This window comes from Rhinoderma darwinii, unplaced genomic scaffold (assembly GCF_050947455.1).
Source record: "Rhinoderma darwinii isolate aRhiDar2 unplaced genomic scaffold, aRhiDar2.hap1 Scaffold_73, whole genome shotgun sequence".
Classification (NCBI taxonomy): domain Eukaryota; kingdom Metazoa; phylum Chordata; class Amphibia; order Anura; family Rhinodermatidae; genus Rhinoderma; species Rhinoderma darwinii.
Window position 1 is genome coordinate 780,001 of NW_027464291.1, and position 22,369 is coordinate 802,369.

General features: G+C 41.4%; 1 long non-coding RNA gene across 2 annotated transcripts in view; it reads left to right on the forward strand.

Moving 5' to 3' along the window:
- The window catches only part of LOC142729640 (uncharacterized), a 222,291-nt gene that overhangs the window by 11,607 nt on the left and 188,315 nt on the right, over positions 1 to 22,369 (forward strand). The window contains exon 6 of one of the 2 annotated variants that reach the window (XR_012878404.1): positions 2,353 to 2,696. The exons of the other annotated variant lie outside the window; for it this stretch is intronic. This is a non-coding gene — a long non-coding RNA (uncharacterized LOC142729640). Of the gene's footprint in view, positions 1 to 2,352; positions 2,697 to 22,369 lie in introns of those variants that run through there. 2 annotated transcript variants of the gene reach the window in all.

A 22,369-nucleotide genomic window follows, 5' to 3' on the forward strand; every position in this document is an offset into this window, starting at 1 on the left:
TGCTGCGGTTTTTTTCCAAGTCTGTGAGATGGTGACATTTCCTCTGAAAAACGCAGGAATTCAGTCCACTGCCCGCAGCAGGAATTTACATACAGCAGGTGAATTTCAGGACTGACATTTTATGCAGCGTGTGGATAACATTCGCTCATTCACACCCACTTTGCTGCTACTGTATTCTGCTGCATATTATCCGTTCGCAACTCCGAATGGAAAATACGCAGCCATTTTTGTTACGTGTGGACAAGCCCTTACAAGGAGAAAATTCATTATTAAAAATAAAATTTGTTTTGTGTTGCCATATTCTGAGACATAACTTTTTAATTTTTCCGTCTATATGAGGGCTTATTTTCTGCAGGCCGAGCTGTAGTTTTAATTTGTACCATTTTGGGGTACATAAGACTTTTTGACCACTTTTTAGTAAATTCTTTTGTGGGATACGAGGTGACTAAAAAACACAGCGATTTTGGGGCTTTCATTTTATATTGTAACAGTTTGGACTTTTACAGGTGTCGCGATTCCAGATATGTTAAAAAAAAAAATCCACTGCTTTTGAGCGAAAATGTTTTTATTTTTAATATTCTTTTGGTCTATGTAAAAAAAAAAAATGAACAGGGAGATGTGCTGCCAACAACGGTAATATTTTCGGCTGCATAAACGTTACAATCAGCCGATGAACGGGCGTTATACCCAGAAAAGGAGTATACAGTTACTCAAAAAAGATAAAGAATAAAATCAAAATATACAACCCATCAAACCAAACCAAACAACAATCCCCAGTAGAAGTCCTAACATTTAATATAAAAATGGAAGAATCCCCAAAATACTGCAAAGGGGGATATCACTGGCAATATTGTTCACAATCTGTGCAAAGCCATACTATAAGAAAGGCACAAATGATACCTTCTCATTCAGGCCCAAAGGAGCTTGGGTGCGTAACTTTATGATCCAACGACATTCAATTTGCTCATGACGTTTGGCTAGATTCCCTCCTCGGGAGCCCAAAGAAAGTTTAGCAATTTCAGGAACTTTTAAATCCTGACATCTGCCCTTGTGTTTCTCCCTAAAGTGCTTAGGTATTGGTTTAAATTTGATGAGTTTCTGAGGGTCCAATTTCACTGCTGCCCTGATATCCTTGGCATGTTCCTGGGTGCGTACCCTCAGATCTCGTGTGGTCATACCCACGTATATCAAACCACAAGTGCATGTAGCGCGATATATGACCCCCGTGGTACTGCAATTAATGACGTGCACAATTTTGTGTTCATCACATCCTGATGAATCACAAAATGTGTCTGTCTTAACAATCATGCTACAGATAGAGCAGTGGCCACATGGGAATGAGCCCCACTTAGGGCCCGATGACACACAGGGAGGTACATAATGGCTTCTTACTAACATGTCCTTTAGTGTTCTGCTTCTTTTAGCCACCATCAATGGTCGGTGTGGAAGAACACCCCTAAGATCGGCATCATTCTGCCATTGTGTGTTAGAGTTGGTTACAAATCTGACCAGATTTCCTTTGATCTACGTACCTTTTGTCTCAACAGAATGTCCCGATTAGTACTCCTTGCTCTTTGGCATCCTTTTTCAGCATCTATATTTCTGTAGCCACGTTGTCTTAATCTCTTTTTCAGATTTGAGGCCTGTTCTTTAAAATTCCGATTAGAATTAAATCACTCATTTAGCCCTCAAGAATTGGCCTGTCGGGATGGAACGCACAATATGAGGAGTATAAAACGATGATGCGTGCAATAAAGAATTCACCGCTGTTGCTTTCAGAAAGATGGTCGTGCTTAAATGACCGTTATACAAAACCAAGAAATTTATGTCAAGAAATTCCTACAATTTCTTAGGACTGGAAAACCCCTTTAAGCTAAAGGGTTTTCCCACTAAGAACATTTATCACCTATCCACTGGATAGGTGATAAATATATGATCGCTAAGGGCCCCACTACTGGGACCCCCACCGACCATGTACTAACTCCTTATGAAATTTTGTTCGAAAATTACCCAGGTTGCCCATAACACCTACAGACTCAGAACTATATTTGTCACATGACACCCTTGTCCAATATGTGATAAGGCTTCAGAAGAAGTTTTAGGCTTGGTTTACAATGTGTGTTTTTGTTGCGTTTTTAGCATTCTTTTTTTGTTTGGTTTGATGAACTTCCACGTTAGTTTATCTACCAAAACAAAAAAAATTCATGGCAAAAACGCACAGTGTAAACCCAGCCTGAGAGAGTTAAGACTCAGGTGCAGGAGGCTCAACATAAATGTACTGAAGAGACTTATTCCGTTAATCTGTGAAACTTTATAATGATCAATTAGTTTTACATTCTGGTTTATTTACAGTGCTTTGGAGAAGTCTCTTCAAGGTACTGCTGCTGACCATCCTTACTGCCGTGAGGTGTGAAAGAAGAGATACCTGGATCGATTCTTCCTATGTGAAGAAATCTGCACATATTATTTAGACCCACTCATCACCCGTGAGAGAAACCAATTATTACTGGAGACCTGCGAGCAGTTGTAACTTGATCCTCTGTTAGACGGAAAATTCCTTGACCTGGAGGAAAAGATAAGTGGGTCTGAGGATAATATACCGCACAGAAGACCCCCAGGTGAGAAGAAGGAGGTTGCTTCATGTAAGCCCACCTCACATGAAACAGATGCAACAGGTACTGTTCTTTGCTCCCCTACAAGAGGTCAAGAATAATAGCATTAGATTCTACAGTATTTGATGACAGCCAGTCTCCTGAAACTCTGCAATGGCCGACTTCTTCAATACACTTGGACCTAAACCAGACAAAGGACTATGGAGTTTCATTGCTTGTAGCTCTATACATCATAGTCTATGTATTTCAGCTTTCTGACATCATTCTTTTCTTAAAGCAATCTGACAACAACACTCTTACCAAACAACATAGAATACTCCAACGTGACTTCAGTGAAATACAGGAGTGAATTGTATATTACTGCAAACTAAATCGGAAGTACTGATACCTACGATTATCGACTTTCTGCCATCATTCTTCCTTAACCCCTTCCCTCTTTGGCCGCTTTTGACCTTCCTGACAGAGTGTAAAGGATCTGCCAGGTACTACGTCTGTGTATACTCCCGAGATTAATCAGTCGACACCTGAGGCCAGACCTCTTAGACTGACACCGGCTCCCACCAACCAGGGTGGCAGGCTCAGGAGTGGGAGAGCCTATCGCGGCCTGGTCAGTCGGAGTTAGCTCCGCCCCCTGTCCTGTTCATTTATACCTGCCGTGTTCTCTTCCTCAGTGCTTGTTATTCTTCTTGGATTCCAGGCCCCACTGCTGCCTTGCTCCAGCCTGCTTCTGCCGTGCTTCTGCCTTGCTTCAGTTCCGCTTATCCTGCTTCGCTTTGCCCCTGGCTTGCTTCCTGCTCCGTGCTCTGCGTTTGTATACTCCACTACATCCTGATCCTGACTGGCTCATTCACCGCTCCGTTTCCTCGCGGCGTTCCGTGGCCTACTGCCCCTTCCCTTGCGTGTTCCCTGTTTGTACTCCCTTGCACTTAGACAGAGTAGGGACCGCCGCCAAGTTGTACCCCGTCGCCTAGGGCGGGTCGTTGCAAGTAGGCAGGGACAGGGCGGTGGGTAGATTAGGGCTCACTTGTTCCCTTCACCTCCTTCCTGCCATTACACAGAGCCTCATTTTTCAAATCTGACATGTTTCACTTTATGTGGTAATAACTCCGGAATGCTTTTACCTATCCAAGTGATTCTGAGATTGTTTTCTCGTGACACATTGGACTTTATGTTACTGGCAAAATTTTCCCGATACATTCAGTATTTAATTGTGAAAAACACCAAAATTTAGCGAAAAATTGCAAAAATTTGCATTTTTCTCAATTTAAATGTATCTGCTTGTAAGACAGGCAGTTATACCACACAAAAATGTTGCTAACTAACATCCCCCATATGTCTACTTTAGATTGGCATCGTTTTTTGAACATCATTTTATTTTTCTAGGACGTTACAAGTCTTAGAACTTTAGCAGCAATTTCTCACATTTTCAAGAAAATTTCAAAATGCTATTTTTACAGGGGCCAGTTCAGATGTGAAGTGGCTTTGAGGTCCTTAGATAATAGAAACCCCCAATAAGTCACCCCATTTTAAAAACTGCACCCCTCAAAGTATTCAAAACAGCATTTAGAAAGTTTCTTAACCCTTTAGACATTGCGCAGGAATTAAGGCAAAGTAGAGGTGAAATTTACAAAGTTCATTATTTTTTTTCAGAAATTCATTTTGAATCCATTTTTTTTGTACCACAGAATGTTTTACCCAAGAAATGCAACTCAATATTTATTTTCCAGGTTCTGCAGTTTTAGGAAATATCCCACATGTGGCTCTAGTGTGCTACTGGACTGAAGCACCGGCCTCAGAAGCAAAGGAGCACCTGGTGGATTTTGGGTCTCCTTTTTATTAGAATATATTTTAGGCACCATGTCAGCTTTGAACAGGTCTTGTGGAACTAAAACAGTGGAAATCCCCCAAAAGTGACCCCATTTGGGAAACTACACCCCACAAGGAATTTATCTAGGGTTGTAGCAAGCATTTTGACTGGCCAGTTTTTTTGCAAAAATTTTTGGAACTAGGCCATGAAAATGAAAATCTACATTTTTTCAAATAAAATGTATGTTTAGCTAATTTTTTTTCATTTCCAAAAGAACTAAAGTAGAAAAAGCACCACAACATTTGTAGAGCAATTTCTCCTGAGTAAAACATTACCCCACATGTGGTAATAAACGGTTGTTTGGACACACGGCAGGGCTTAGAAGGGAAAGAGCACCATTTGGCTCTTGGAGCTCAAATTTAGTAGGAATGGTTTGCGGAGGCCATGTCGCATTTGCAAAGCAACTGAGGGGACAAAACAGTGGAAACCCCCAACAAGTGACCCCATTTTGGAAACTTTACCCCTTGAGGAAATTATCTAGGGGTATAGTGAGCATTTTGACCCCACAGGTTTTTTGCAGAAATTTTTGGAAGTAGGCTGTGAAAATGAAAATCTACATTTTTTCAAATAAAATTTAGGTTTAGCTAATTTTTTTTCATTTCCACAAGGACTAAAGGAGAAAAAGCACCATAAAATTTGTAAAGACATTTCTCCCGAGTAAAACAATACCCCACATGTAGTAATAAACGGCTGTTTGGAGACACGGCGAGGCTGAGAAGGGAAAGAGCGCCATTTGGCTTTTGGAACTCAAATTTAGCAGGAATGGTTTGCGGAGGCCATGTCGCATTTGCAAAGCCCCTGAGGGGACAAAACAGTGGAAACCCCCAACAAGTGACCCCATTTTGGAAACTACACCCCATGAGGAAATTATCTAGGAGTACAGTGAGCAGTTTGACCCCACAGGTGTTTTACAGAACTTATTGGAAGTAGGCCGTAAAAATGAAAATCTACATTTTTTCAAATAAAATGTAGGTTTAGGTATTTTTTTTTCATTTCCACAAGGACTGAAGGAGAAAAAGCACCATAAAATTAGTAAAGCAACTTCTCCCGAGTAAAACAATACCCCACATGTGGTCAGAAACGGCTGTTTGGACACACGGTAGGGCTCAGAATGGAACTAGCACCATTTGGATTTTGGATAGTGTCTGGGCGCCATGTCACATTTGCTTAGCCCCTGTAGTACTAATACAGTGGAAACACCCCAAAATTGACTCCATTTGGAAAACTGCACCCCCTGAGGAATCATCTAGGAGTATAGTGAAAATTTTTATCCCAAAGGTTTTTTGCTGAATTAATTAGAATTAAGCTATGAAAATGAAAAATATTTTTTTTTTCCAACAAGATGTAGTTTTAGATCAACATTTTTCATTTTTACAAGGAATAGAGAAGAAAAAGCACCACAACATTTGTAAAGTAATTTCTCCCGAGTACGGTAACACCCCATATGTGGTTATAATAGGCTGTTTACGTATATGGGAGCATTCAGAAGAAAAGGAGCGGTATTTATCTTTTGGAGCGTAGATTTTTCTGGAATGGTTTGCGGACTCCATGTTGCATTTGCAAAACCCCTGATGTACCAAACAAAAGTGACCCCGTTTTAGAAACTACACCCCTAAAGGCATTTATCAAGGGGTTTAGTGAGAATTTAGACTAGAATTTTTCTGAAATGAATACGCAGTGGAAGGTGCAAAGTGAAAATTGCAATTTTTCCACTGATCTGCCCATTCACCGCACAAGATGTTGTGCCCCTAGAGAATCTTACCCCATAAATTGTTAAGCGGGTTCTCCCGGGTATGGTAATGCCTTACTTGTGGCCATAAATTGCTGTTTGGGCACACTGTAGGGCTAAGAAGGAATAGACCGCCATTTTGAGCATGGATTTTGCTTGGTAGTTTTGTTTGAGTTTTGCTGTTATTTCAGTTTATAATGTGGTGGCATATGTAATCTGTGCGGAGTATATCAGTGCTATATGTAAGCTGTGCGGAGTACATCAGGGTATATGTAATCTGTGCGGAGTACATCAGTGTATATGTAAGCTGTGCGGGGTACATCAGGGCATAATAAGAGGGTAAAATAATGGGGTAAATAATACAATTATCCATAGGTGTGTGTTACGATGTGAAGCGATCCGTTATGTGCAGGCCGGTGTCACACTGGTAAACGGTTTTCTTTCTTATCCCCCTTTTGTAACGCTCTGCACCTTTTGGGGACTTTTTCTCCTTCGTAGTTTGGGAAATATTAGTGGGAAAGTTTTGCGCTGGTATAATACGGGCGCCCTCGCTTCCAGCGGATGTGTGATGTCCCTTCCCTTCCTAGTTCCTAAATACTAGGGTCCTGAAACTGAAGGAATGTTCCCCTCCGGCCTGCGCATTGAGATTTTTTTTTTTTCATCACCGCATTACTAGTGCCGTAACTTTTTTGTTTTTCAGTTGATTGAGCGGTATGCGGGCTTGTTTTTTGCGAGAGGGGCTGTAGATTTTATTGGTATCATTTTAGAACACATACGACTTTTTGATCACTTTTTATTTCATTTTTTGGTAAAGGAAATTACCAAAAACAAGCAATTCTGGAATCGTTTTTTATTGTTTTTTTTATCGGCATCCACAGTGCGTCCTAAATTACATGTTAGCTTTATTCTGCGGGTCGATACGATTACGGTGATACCAAATTTATATAGTTTTTTTTATGTATTGCGGCTTTTGCACAATAAAATCACTTTTTTTATAAAATCATTTGTTTTCTGTGTCGCCATATTCTAAGACCCATAACTTTTTTATTTTTGCGTGCACAAAGCGGTGTCGGGATTATTTTTTGCGGGACGAATTGTCGTTTTTATTAGTACTATTTTGGAGTAAATGTGACTTTTTGATCACTTTTTATAGCATTTTTTGGAAGGAGATGTGACCTAAAAACAAAGATTCTGGCGTTGTTTTTCATGTTTTTTTTTACGGCGTTCACCGTGCGGAATAAACTACATAATAGTTTTGTAGTTTGGGTCGTTACGGACGTGGCGATACCAATTATGTATAGTTTTTTTTATTTTTACGGTATTCCCATAATAAAAGACTTACTATGGGAAAAAAAGTCAGTTTAGCTTTATTTTTATTTTAAATGTGTGTGTTTTTATTGTTTTACCACATTTTTATTAACTTTTTTTTACTTTTCTGACTTGTCCCACTAGGGGACATGAGGGCCTGATGCCCCGATCGCTACTCTAATACACTGTACTACATACGAAGTGCAGTGTGTTAGCGCTGTCAGTTATTCACTGACAGCAAGCCTATGAGGACACGCCGCAGGCGGGTCCTCATCGGCTCCCGTACAAGGCAGACTCGGACGCCATTTTCTGGTGTCCGATTGCCACAGCAACCCAGCGATTGCGTCACTGGGTTGCCGGTAGGGTGAAAACCTATCAGATGCTGCGCTCTATTGAGCGCAGCATCTGAGGGGTTAATCTGCCGGATCGGAGAATAGCTCCGGTCCTGGCAGTTACAGGAGGGTGCCAGCGGTATAATACAGCTGTCACCCCGCGGTGATGGTGCCGGCTCTGCTTCTGAGCCCGCACAATCACTGCGCCGTACATGTACGGCGCTTTGCGGGAAGCACCTCCCGACAGCGCCGTACATGTACGGCGCATGTCGGGAAGGGGTTAAAGCAATCTGACGACACTCTTACCAACCAACATCGCATACTCCAACGTGACCTCTGCCAAATACAAGATTGCATTGAATATTACTGCAAACAGAAATGGTACTGATACCTACGATTATCGAATAATAGGCCTCTGATGCATAAGAGGGAGTTGCAAGACCAATTAAAAGAGCCGTGGAACAATGGGTTACTGAAGATACATGAATCTAAAGAAAAGATAGTTAACAAACTGTTGAACTTGTTCTCATTCTCCATTTTCCTCAAGAGTAAGCCCTATTAAGCCTTATTTGGCTACTCCTTTGATTCAGGGAGAATTATTACAAGGTACATGTGCACCTAATTTATTTAACAAAACCCTCAATAAGTGGAGAGCGACTAAATTATTGTTGGATAGGTCGCCATGGGTTAAAAAGCCATGGTTGTGTGGGCCTTTCTCAAAGGTGTATTTATTTGCATTGATGCTACCGCCGGGAGTATAGGCAATACTGTGGTCATGTTTGTATGCCAACATAATAGGGATTAATCTTTTTTTAGAGTATAACTCAATGGTACATTAATGATATGGAACAATGTTTGACATGTGTAGTCACACGTGCAAATGACACAGAGCAAAGACTTTGTAAAGCTGGTAAAGTTAATTGTCCTAACACAGGTCAGAAAAAGACAATTTTATAAATGTTTACATAACAAATGCTACCACACTAGAATCTTATGATGGGCAAGATTTAGGATTTAGGCCAGAGTTGCACCTAGACATTTAGTACTACTACTGATTGACTTTTACTCTTGTTAAACCCTCAATGTTTTGGAAACGGGTGGAGGACTTTGTCTTCAATAGAATGGGCTTTCTGCGATGCTGAGGCAGTTTGGATTCCACTCTTAGAAGGACTAGAGTGATGGTGATTTCACTGATCCTAGACCTGGAGTGGATTCTGTGCATTAGCCTCCCATGGGCGAACTGTTGCTATGTCAAAAAGATTTAGGTTAGCCAATCCAACAAAAAAAATGGATTAATCTGTCACCTAAATCTTACCGCAGTATCAGTAGAATGCTGTTCCTAGGTTAAATATGCTTTTTAAAGTTAGGAAAGAAACAAAAGTTAGGATGAGGATTAAATAAAAATTCAGGATGAAGACAACCGTCTGCAGCTTCGGCTCGACTGCCCCTTTCTTTTGAGTGGCCCCTCAATGTTTTGGAAACAGGTGGAAGACTTTATCTTCATTAGAATGGGCCCCCCTGCGATGCTGAGGCAGTTTAGACTCCACTCTTAGAAGGCCTAGAGTGATAGTGATTTCACTGATCCTAGACCCGTAGTGGACTCTGTGTATTAGCATCCCATGGGCGAACTGTTGTTATGTCAAAAAGATTTAGGTTAGCCAATCCAACCAAAAAATGTATTAATCTGTCACCTAAATGTTACATCAGTGTTAGTAGATCTCTGTCCTAGGGTAAATATGCTTTTTTAAATTTAGGAAACAAAAAAAAGTTAGGATGAGGATTAAATAAAAATTCTGAATTATTACAAACGCCTGCAGCTTCGGTTCGACTGCCCCTTACATTTGAGTGGCCCCTCAATGTTTTGGAAACGGTTGGAGGAATTTGTCTTCATTAGAATGGGCCCCCTGTGATGCTGAGGCAGTTTGGACTCCACTCTTAGAAGGCCTAGAGTAATGATGATTTCACTGATCCTAGACTCGGGGTAAACTCTGTGCATTAGCATCCCATGGGCGAACTGTTGTTATGTCAAAAAGATTTAGGGAGGCCAATCCAAACAAAAAATGTATTAATCTGTCACCTAAATGTTACATCAGTATTAGTAGAACTCTGTACTAGGGTAAATATGCTTTTTTAAACTTAGGAAAGAAACAAAAGTTAGGATGAGGATTAAATAAAAATTCAGGATGAAGACAACCGTCTGCAGCTTCGGCTCGACTGCCCCTTTCTTTTGAGTGGCCCCTCAATGTTTTGGAAACGGGTGGAGGACTTTGTCTTCATTAGAATGGGCCCCCCTGTGATGCTGAGGCAGTTTGGACTCCACTCTTAGAAGGCCTAGAGTGATAGTGATTTCACTGATCCTAGACCCGTAGTGGACTCTGTGCATTAGCATCCCATGGGCGAACTGTTGTTATGTCAAAAAGATTTAGGTTAGCAAATTCAACCAAAAAATGTATTAATCTGTCACCTAAATGTTACATCAGTGTTAGTAGATCTCTGTCCTAGGGTAAATATGCTTTTTTAAACTTAGGAAACAAACAAAAGTTAGGATGAGGATTAAATAAAAAATCAGAATTATTACAAAAGTCTGCAGCTTCGGTTCGACTGCCCCTTACATGTGAGTGGCCCCTCAATGTTTTGGAAACGGGTGGAGGACTTTGTCTTCATTAGAATGGGCCCCCTGCGATGCTGAGGCAGTTTGGACTCCACTTTTAGAAGGCCTAGAGTGATGATGATTTCACTGATCCTAGACACGGGGTAAACTCTGTGCATTAGCATCCCATGGGCGAACTGTTGTTATGTTAAAAAGATTTAGGGAGGCCAATCCAAATAAAAAATTTATTAATCTGTCACCTAAATGTTACATCAGTATTAGTAGAACTCTGTACTAGGGTAAATATGCTTTTTTAAACTTAGGAAAGAAACAAAAGTTAGGATGAGGATTAAATAAAAATTCAGGATGAAGACAACCGTCTGCAGCTTCGGCTCGACTGCCCCTTTCTTTTGAGTGGCCCCTCAATGTTTTGGAAACGGGTGGAGGACTTTGTCTTCATTAGAATGGGCCCCCCTGCGATGCTGAGGCAGTTTGGACTCCACTCTTAGAAGGCCTAGAGTGATAGTGATTTCACTGATCCTAGACCCGTAGTGGACTCTGTGCATTAGCATCCCATGGGCGAACTGTTGTGATGTCAAAAAGATTTAGGTTAGCCAATCCAACCAAAAAATGTATTAATCTGTCACCTAAATGTTACATCAGTGTTAGTAGATCTCTGTCCTAGGGTAGATATGCTTTTTAAACTTAGGAAACAAACAAAAGTTAGGATGAGGATTAAATGAAAAATCTGAATTATTACAAACGTCTGCAGCTTCGGTTCGACTGCCCCTTACATTTGAGTGGCCCCTCAATGTTTTGGAAACGGGTGGAGGACTTTGTCTTCATTAGAATGGGCCCCCTGCGATGCTGAGGCAGTTTGGACTCCACACTTAGAAGGCCTAGAGTGATGATGATTTCACTGATCCTAGACACGGGGTAAACTCTGTGCATTAGCATCCCATGGGCGAACTGTTGTTATGTCAAAAAGATTTAGGGAGGCCAATCCAAATAAAAAATTGATTAATCTGTCACCTAAATGTTACATCAGTATTAGTAGAACTCTGTACTAGGGTAAATATGCTTTTTTAAACTTAGGAAAGAAACAAAAGTTAGGATGAGGATTAAATACAAATTCAGGATGAAGACAACCGTCTGCAGCTTCGGCTCGACTGCCCCTTTCTTTTGAGTGGCCCCTCAATGTTTTGGAAACGGGTGGAGGACATTGTCTTCATTAGAATGGGCCCCCCTGCGATGCTGAGGCAGTTTGGACTCCACTCTTAGGGTATGTTCACACTGCCAAATTTCAGACGTATACGAGGCGTATTATGCCTCGTTTTACGTCTGAAAATAGGGCTGCATGACGTCGGCAAACATCTGCCCATTCATTTGAATGGGTTTGCCGACGTACTGTGCAGACGACCTGTAATTTACGCGTCGTCGTTTGACAGCTGTCAAACGACGACGCGTAAATTTACTGCCTCGGCAAAGAAGTGCAGGGCACTTCTTTGCCACGTAATTTGAGCCGTTCTTCATTGAAATCAATGAAGCACGGCTCAAGGTTTACGAGCGTCACAGACGCCTCGTAAATTACGAGGAGGAGCTTTTACGTGTGAAACGAGGCAGCTGTTAACAGTCTGTCTTTTCACACGTAACTGCCTCTCAGCGTGTGAACATACCCTTAAGAAGGCCTAGAGTGATAGTGATTTCACTGATCCTAGACCCGTAGTGGACTCTGTGCATTAGCATCCCATGGGCGAACTGTTGTTATGTCAAAAAGATTTAGGTTAGCCAATCCAACCAAAAAATGTATTAATCTGTCACCTAAATGTTACATCAGTGTTAGTAGATCTCTGTCCTAGGGTAAATATGCTTTTTTAAATTTAGGAAACAAATAAAAGTTAGGATGAGGATTAAATAAAAAATCTGAATTATTACAAACGCCTGCAGCTTCGGTTCGACTGCCCCTTACATTTGAGTGGCCCCTCAATGTTTTGGAAACGGGTGGAGGACTTTGTCTTCATTAGAATGGGCCCCCTGCGATGCTGAGGCAGTTTGGACTCCACTCTTAGAAGGCCTAGAGTGATGATGATTTCACTGATCCTAGACTCGGGGTAAACTCTGTGCATTAGCATCCCATGGGCGAACTGTTGTTATGTCAAAAAGATTTAGGGAGGCCAATCCAAACAAAAAATGTATTAATCTGTCACCTAAATGTTACATCAGTATTAGTAGAACTCTGTACTAGGGTAAATATGATTTTTTAAACTTAGGAAAGAAACAAAAGTTAGGATGAGGATTAAATACAAATTCAGGATGAAGACAACCGTCTGCAACTTCGGCTCGACTGCCCCTTTCTTTTGAGTGGCCCCTCAATGTTTTGGAAACGGGTGGAGGACATTGTCTTCATTAGAATGGGCCCCCCTGCGATGCTGAGGCAGTTTGGACTCCACTCTTAGAAGGCCTAGAGTGATAGTGATTTCACTGATCCTAGACCCGTAGTGGACTCTGTGCATTAGCATCCCATGGGCGAACTGTTGTTATGTCAAAAAGATTTAGGTTAGCCAATCCAACCAAAAAATGTATTAATCTGTCACCTAAATGTTACATCAGTGTTAGTAGATCTCTGTCCTAGGGTAAATATGCTTTTTTAAATTTAGGAAACAAACAAAAGTTAGGATGAGGATTAAATAAAAGATCTGAATTATTACAAACGCCTGCAGCTTCGGTTCGACTGCCCCTTACATTTGAGTGGCCCCTCAATGTTTTGGAAACGGGTGGAGGACTTTGTCTTCATTAGAATGGGCCCCCTGCGATGCTGAGGCAGTTTGGACTCCACTCTTAGAAGGCCTAGAGTGATGATGATTTCACTGATCCTAGACTCGGGGTAAACTCTGTGCATTAGCATCCCATGGGCGAGCTGTTGTTATGTCAAAAAGATTAAGGGAGGCCAATCCAAACAAAAAATGTATTAATCTGTCACCTAAATGTTACATCAGTATTAGTAGAACTCTGTACTAGGGTAAATATGCTTTTTTAAACTTAGGAAAGAAACAAAAGTTAGGATGAGGATTAAATAAAAATTCAGGATGAAGACAACCGTCTGCAGCTTCGGCTCGACTGCCCCTTTCTTTTGAGTGGCCCCTCAATGTTTTGGAAACGGGTGGAGGACTTTGTCTTCATTAGAATGGGCCCCCCTGCGATGCTGAGGCAGTTTGGACTCCACTCTTAGAAGGCCTAGAGTGATAGTGATTTCACTGATCCTAGACCCGTAGTGGACTCTGTGCATTAGCATCCCATGGGCGAACTGTTGTGATGTCAAAAAGATTTAGGTTAGCCAATCCAACCAAAAAATGTATTAATCTGTCACCTAAATGTTACATCAGTGTTAGTAGATCTCTGTCCAAGGGTAGATATGCTTTTTTAAACTTAGGAAACAAACAAAAGTTAGGATGAGGATTAAATAAAAAATCAGAATTATTACAAACGTCTGCAGCTTCGGTTCGACTGCCCCTTACATTTGAGTGGCCCCTCATTGTTTTGGAAACGGGTGGAGGACTTTGTCTTCATTAGAATGGGCCCCCTGCGATGCTGAGGCAGTTTGGACTCCACTCTTAGAAGGCCTAGAGTGATGATGATTTCACTGATCCTAGACACGGGGTAAACTCTGTGCATTAGCATCCCATGGGCGAACTGTTGTTATGTCAAAAAGATTTAGGGAGGCCAATCCAAATAAAAAATTTATTAATCTGTCACCTAAATGTTACATCAGTATTAGTAGAACTCTGTACTAGGGTAAATATGCTTTTTTAAACTTAGGAAAGAAACAAAAGTTAGGATGAGGATTAAATACAAATTCAGGATGAAGACAACCGTCTGCAGCTTCGGCTCGACTGCCTCTTTCTTTTGAGTGGCCCCTCAATGTTTTGGAAACGGGTGGAGGACTTAGTCTTCATTACAATGGGCCCCCCTGTGATGCTGAGGCAGTTTGGACTCCACTCTTAGAAGGCCTAGAGTGATAGTGATTTCACTGATCCTAGACCCGTAGTGGACTCTGTGCATTAGCATCCCATGGGCGAACTGTTGTTATGTCAAAAAGATTTAGGTTAGCCAATCCAACCAAAAAATGTATTAATCTGTCACCTAAATGTTACATCAGTGTTAGTAGATCTCTGTCCTAGGGTAAATATGCTTTTTTAAACTTAGGAAACAAACAAAAGTTAGGATGAGGATTAAATAAAAAATCGGAATTATTACAAACGCCTGCAGCTTCGGTTCGACTGTCCCTTACATTTGAGTGGCCCCTCAATGTTTTGGAAACGGGTGGAGGACTTTGTCTTCATTAGAATGGGCCCCCTGCCATGCTGAGGCAGTTTGGACTCCACTCTTAGAAGGCCTAGAGTGATGATGATTTCACTGATCCTGGATCCGGGGTAAACTCTGTGCATTAGCATCCCATGGGCGAACTGTTGTTATGTCAAAAAGATTTAGGGAGGCCAATCCAAATAAAAAATTGATTAATCTGTCAACTAAATGTTACATCAGTATTAGTAGAACTCTGTACTAGGGTAAATATGCTTTTTTAAACTTAGGAAAGAAACAAAAGTTAGGATGAGGATTAAATACAAATTCAGGATGAAGACAACCGTCTGCAGCTTCGGCTCGACTGCCCCTTTCTTTTGAGTGGCCCCTCAATGTTTTGGAAACGGGTGGAGGACATTGTCTTCATTAGAATGGGCCCCCCTGCGATGCTGAGGCAGTTTGGACTCCACTCTTAGAAGGCCTAGAGTGATAGTGATTTCACTGATCCTAGACCCGTAGTGGACTCTGTGCATTAGCATCCCATGGGCGAACTGTTGTTATGTCAAAAAGATTTAGGTTAGCCAATCCAACCAAAAAATGTATTAATCTGTCACCTAAATGTTACATCAGTGTTAGTAGATCTGTGTCCTAGGGTAAATATGCTTTTTTAAATTTAGGAAACAAACAAAAGTTAGGATGAGGATTAAATAAAAAATCTGAATTATTACAAACGCCTGCAGCTTCGGTTCGACTGCCCCTTACATTTGAGTGGCCCCTCAATGTTTTGGAAACGGGTGGAGGACTTTGTCTTCATTAGAATGGGCCCCCTGCGATGCTGAGGCAGTTTGGACTCCACTCTTAGAAGGCCTAGAGTGATGATGATTTCACTGATCCTAGACTCGGGGTAAACTCTGTGCATTAGCATCCCATGGGCGAACTGTTGTTATGTCAAAAAGATTTAGGGAGGCCAATCCAAACAAAAAATGTATTAATCTGTCACCTAAATGTTACATCAGTATTAGTAGAACTCTGTACTAGGGTAAATATGCTTTTTTAAACTTAGGAAAGAAACAAAAGTTAGGATGAGGATTAAATAAAAATTCAGGATGAAGACAACCGTCTGCAGCTTCGGCTCGACTGCCCCTTTCTTTTGAGTGGCCCCTCAATGTTTTGGAAACGGGTGGAGGACTTTGTCTTCATTAGAATGGGCCCCCCTGCGATGCTGAGGCAGTTTGGACTCCACTCTTTGAAGGCCTAGAGTGATAGTGATTTCACTGATCCTAGACCCGTAGTGGACTCTGTGCATTAGCATCCCATGGGCGAACTGTTGTGATGTCAAAAAGATTTAGGTTAGCCAATCCAACCAAAAAATGTATTAATCTGTCACCTAAATGTTACATCAGTGTTAGTAGATCTCTGTCCTAGGGTAGATATGCTTTTTTAAACTTAGGAAACAAACAAAAGTTAGGATGAGGATTAAATAAAAAATCTGAATTATTACAAACGTCTGCAGCTTCGGTTCGACTGCCCCTTACATTTGAGTGGCCCCTCAATGTTTTGGAAACGGGTGGAGGACTTTGTCTTCATTAGAATGGGCCCCCTGCGATGCTGAGGCAGTTTGGACTCCACTCTTAGAAGGCTTAGAGTGATGATGATTTCACTGATCCTAGACACGGGGTAAACTCTGTGCATTAGCATCCCATGGGCGAACTGTTGTTATGTCAAAAAGATTTAGGGAGGCCAATCCAAATAAAAAATTGATTAATCTGTCACCTAAATGTTACATCAGTATTAGTAGAACTCTGTACTAGGGTAAATATGCTTTTTTAAACTTAGGAAAGAAACAAAAGTTAGGATGAGGATTAAATAAAAATTCAGGATGAAGACAACCGTCTGCAGCTTCGGCTCGACTGCCCCTTTCTTTTGAGTGGCCCCTCAATGTTTTGGAAACGGGTGGAGGACATTGTCTTCATTAGAATGGGCCCCCCTGCGATGCTGAGGCAGTTTGGACTCCACTCTTAGAAGGCCTAGAGTGATAGTGATTTCACTGATCCTAGATCCGTAGTGGACTCTGTGCATTAGCATCCCATGGGCGAACTGTTGTTATGTCAAAAAGATTTAGGTTAGCCAATCCAACCAAAAAATGTATTAATCTGTCACCTAAATGTTACATCAGTGTTAGTAGATCTGTGTCCTAGGGTAAATATGCTTTTTTAAATTTAGGAAACAAACAAAAGTTAGGATGAGGATTAAATAAAAAATCTGAATTATTACAAACGCCTGCAGCTTCGGTTCGACTGCCCCTTACATTTGAGTGGCCCCTCAATGTTTTGGAAACGGGTGGAGGACTTTGTCTTCATTAGAATGGGCCCCCTGCGATGCTGAGGCAGTTTGGACTCCACTCTTAGAAGGCCTAGAGTGATGATGATTTCACTGATCCTAGACTCGGGGTAAACTCTGTGCATTAGCATCCCATGGGCGAACTGTTGTTATGTCAAAAAGATTTAGGGAGGCCAATCCAAACAAAAAATGTATTAATCTGTCACCTAAATGTTACATCAGTATTAGTAGAACTCTGTACTAGGGTAAATATGCTTTTTTAAACTTAGGAAAGAAACAAAAGTTAGGATGAGGATTAAATACAAATTCAGGATGAAGACAACCGTCTGCAGCTTCGGCTCGACTGCCCCTTTCTTTTGAGTGGCCCCTCAATGTTTTGGAAACGGGTGGAGGACATTGTCTTCATTAGAATGGGCCCCCCTGCGATGCTGAGGCAGTTTGGACTCCACTCTTAGAAGGCCTAGAGTGATAGTGATTTCACTGATCCTAGACCCGTAGTGGACTCTGTGCATTAGCATCCCATGGGCGAACTGTTGTTATGTCAAAAAGATTTAGGTTAGCCAATCCAACCAAAAAATGTATTAATCTGTCACCTAAATGTTACATCAGTGTTAGTAGATCTGTGTCCTAGGGTAAATATGCTTTTTTAAATTTAGGAAACAAACAAAAGTTAGGATGAGGATTAAATAAAAAATCTGAATTATTACAAACGCCTGCAGCTTCGGTTCGACTGCCCCTTACATTTGAGTGGCCCCTCAATGTTTTGGAAACGGGTGGAGGACTTTGTCTTCATTAGAATGGGCCCCCTGCGATGCTGAGGCAGTTTGGACTCCACTCTTAGAAGGCCTAGAGTGATGATGATTTCACTGATCCTAGACTCGGGGTAAACTCTGTGCATTAGCATCCCATGGGCGAACTGTTGTTATGTCAAAAAGATTTAGGGAGGCCAATCCAAACAAAAAATGTATTAATCTGTCACCTAAATGTTACATCAGTATTAGTAGAACTCTGTACTAGGGTAAATATGCTTTTTTAAACTTAGGAAAGAAACAAAAGTTAGGATGAGGATTAAATACAAATTCAGGATGAAGACAACCGTCTGCAGCTTCGGCTCGACTGCCCCTTTCTTTTGAGTGGCCCCTCAATGTTTTGGAAACGGGTGGAGGACATTGTCTTCATTAGAATGGGCCCCCCTGCGATGCTGAGGCAGTTTGGACTCCACTCTTAGAAGGCCTAGAGTGATAGTGATTTCACTGATCCTAGACCCGTAGTGGACTCTGTGCATTAGCATCCCATGGGCGAACTGTTGTTATGTCAAAAAGATTTAGGTTAGCCAATCCAACCAAAAAATGTATTAATCTGTCACCTAAATGTTACATCAGTGTTAGTAGATCTGTGTCCTAGGGTAAATATGCTTTTTTAAATTTAGGAAACAAACAAAAGTTAGGATGAGGATTAAATAAAAAATCTGAATTATTACAAACGCCTGCAGCTTCGGTTCGACTGCCCCTTACATTTGAGTGGCCCCTCAATGTTTTGGAAACGGGTGGAGGACTTTGTCTTCATTAGAATGGGCCCCCTGCGATGCTGAGGCAGTTTGGACTCCACTCTTAGAAGGCCTAGAGTGATGATGATTTCACTGATCCTAGACTCGGGGTAAACTCTGTGCATTAGCATCCCATGGGCGAACTGTTGTTATGTCAAAAAGATTTAGGGAGGCCAATCCAAACAAAAAATGTATTAATCTGTCACCTAAATGTTACATCAGTATTAGTAGAACTCTGTACTAGGGTAAATATGCTTTTTTAAACTTAGGAAAGAAACAAAAGTTAGGATGAGGATTAAATAAAAATTCAGGATGAAGACAACCGTCTGCAGCTTCGGCTCGACTGCCCCTTTCTTTTGAGTGGCCCCTCAATGTTTTGGAAACGGGTGGAGGACTTTGTCTTCATTAGAATGGGCGCCCCTGCGATGCTGAGGCAGTTTGGACTCCACTCTTAGAAGGCCTAGAGTGATAGTGATTTCACTGATCCTAGACCCGTAGTGGACTCTGTGCATTAGCATCCCATGGGCGAACTGTTGTGATGTCAAAAAGATTTAGGTTAGCCAATCCAACCAAAAAATGTATTAATCTGTCACCTAAATGTTACATCAGTGTTAGTAGATCTGTGTCCTAGGGTAAATATGCTTTTTTAAATTTAGGAAACAAACAAAAGTTAGGATGAGGATTAAATAAAAAATCTGAATTATTACAAACGCCTGCAGCTTCGGTTCGACTGCCCCTTACATTTGAGTGGCCCCTCAATGTTTTGGAAACGGGTGGAGGACTTTGTCTTCATTAGAATGGGCCCCCTGCGATGCTGAGGCAGTTTGGACTCCACTCTTAGAAGGCCTAGAGTGATGATGATTTCACTGATCCTAGACTCGGGGTAAACTCTGTGCATTAGCATCCCATGGGCGAACTGTTGTTATGTCAAAAAGATTTAGGGAGGCCAATCCAAACAAAAAATGTATTAATCTGTCACCTAAATGTTACATCAGTATTAGTAGAACTCTGTACTAGGGTAAATATGCTTTTTTAAACTTAGGAAAGAAACAAAAGTTAGGATGAGGATTAAATACAAATTCAGGATGAAGACAACCGTCTGCAGCTTCGGCTCGACTGCCCCTTTCTTTTGAGTGGCCCCTCAATGTTTTGGAAACGGGTGGAGGACATTGTCTTCATTAGAATGGGCCCCCCTGCGATGCTGAGGCAGTTTGGACTCCACTCTTAGAAGGCCTAGAGTGATAGTGATTTCACTGATCCTAGACCCGTAGTGGACTCTGTGCATTAGCATCCCATGGGCGAACTGTTGTTATGTCAAAAAGATTTAGGTTAGCCAATCCAACCAAAAAATGTATTAATCTGTCACCTAAATGTTACATCAGTGTTAGTAGATCTCTGTCCTAGGGTAAATATGCTTTTTTAAATTTAGGAAACAAACAAAAGTTAGGATGAGGATTAAATAAAAAATCTGAATTATTACAAACGCCTGCAGCTTCGGTTCGACTGTCCCTTACATTTGAGTGGCCCCTCAATGTTTTGGAAACGGGTGGAGGACTTTGTCTTCATTAGAATGGGCCCCCTGCGATGCTGAGGCAGTTTGGACTCCACTCTTAGAAGGCCTAGAGTGATGATGATTTCACTGATCCTGGACATGGGGTAAACTCTGTGCATTAGCATCCCATGGGCGAACTGTTGTTATGTCAAAAAGATTTAGGGAGGCCAATCCAAATAAAAAATTGATTAATCTGTCAACTAAATGTTACATCAGTATTAGTAGAACTCTGTACTAGGGTAAATATGCTTTTTTAAACTTAGGAAAGAAACAAAAGTTAGGATGAGGATTAAATACAAATTCAGGATGAAGACAACCGTCTCCAGCTTCGGCTCGACTGCCCCTTTCTTTTGAGTGGCCCCTCAATGTTTTGGAAACGGGTGGAGGACATTGTCTTCATTAGAATGGGCCCCCCTGCGATGCTGAGGCAGTTTGGACTCCACTCTTAGAAGGCCTAGAGTGATAGTGATTTCACTGATCCTAGACCCGTAGTGGACTCTGTGCATTAGCATCCCATGGGCGAACTGTTGTGATGTCAAAAAGATTTAGGTTAGCCAATCCAACCAAAAAATGTATTAATCTGTCACCTAAATGTTACATCAGTGTTAGTAGATCTCTGTCCTAGGGTAGATATGCTTTTTTAAACTTAGGAAACAAACAAAAGTTAGGATGGGGATTAAATAAAAAATCAGAATTATTACAAACGTCTGCAGCTTCGGTTCGACTGCCCCTTACATTTGAGTGGCCCCTCAATGTTTTGGAAACGGGTGGAGGACTTTGTCTTCATTAGAATGGGCCCCCTGCGATGCTGAGGCAGTTTGGACTCCACTCTTAGAAGGCCTAGAGTGATGATGATTTCACTGATCCTAGACACGGGGTAAACTCTGTGTATTAGCATCCCATGGGCGAACTGTTGTTATGTCAAAAAGATTTAGGGAGGCCAATCCAAATAAAAAATTGATTAATCTGTCAACTAAATGTTACATCAGTATTAGTAGAACTCTGTACTAGGGTAAATATGCTTTTTTAAACTTAGGAAAGAAACAAAAGTTAGGATGAGGATTAAATACAAATTCAGGATGAAGACAACCGTCTCCAGCTTCGGCTCGACTGCCCCTTTCTTTTGAGTGGCCCCTCAATGTTTTGGAAACGGGTGGAGGACATTGTCTTCATTAGAATGGGCCCCCCTGCGATGCTGAGGCAGTTTGGACTCCACTCTTAGAAGGCCTAGAGTGATAGTGATTTCACTGATCCTAGACCCGTAGTGGACTCTGTGCATTAGCATCCCATGGGCGAACTGTTGTTATGTCAAAAAGATTTAGGTTAGCCAATCCAACCAAAAAATGTATTAATCTGTCACCTAAATGTTACATCAGTGTTAGTAGATCTCTGTCCTAGGGTAAATATGCTTTTTTAAATTTAGGAAACAAACAAAAGTTAGGATGAGGATTAAATAAAAAATCAGAATTATTACAAACGCCTGCAGCTTCGGTTCGACTGTCCCTTACATTTGAGTGGCCCCTCAATGTTTTGGAAACGGGTGGAGGAATTTGTCTTCATTAGAATGGGCCCCCTGCGATGCTGAGGCAGTTTGGACTCCACTCTTAGAAGGCCTAGAGTGATGATGATTTCACTGATCCTAGACACGGGGTAAACTCTGTGCATTAGCATCCCATGGGCGAACTGTTGTTATGTCAAAAAGATTTAGGTTAGCCAATCCAACCAAAAAATGTATTAATCTGTCACCTAAATGTTACATCAGTATTAGTAGAACTCTGTACTAGGGTAAATATGCTTTTTTAAACTTAGGAAAGAAACAAAAGTTAGGATGAGGATTAAATACAAATTCAGGATGAAGACAACCGTCTCCAGCTTCGGCTCGACTGCCCCTTTCTTTTGAGTGGCCCCTCAATGTTTTGGAAATGGGTGGAGGACATTGTCTTCATTAGAATGGGCCCCCCTGCGATGCTGAGGCAGTTTGGACTCCACTCTTAGAAGGCCTAGAGTGATGATGATTTCACTGATCCTGGACCCGGGGTAAACTCTGTGCATTAGCATCCCATGGGCGAACTGTTGTTATGTCAAAAAGATTTAGGGAGGCCAATCCAAATAAAAAATTGATTAATCTGTCAACTAAATGTTACATCAGTATTAGTAGAACTCTGTACTAGGGTAAATATGCTTTTTTAAACTT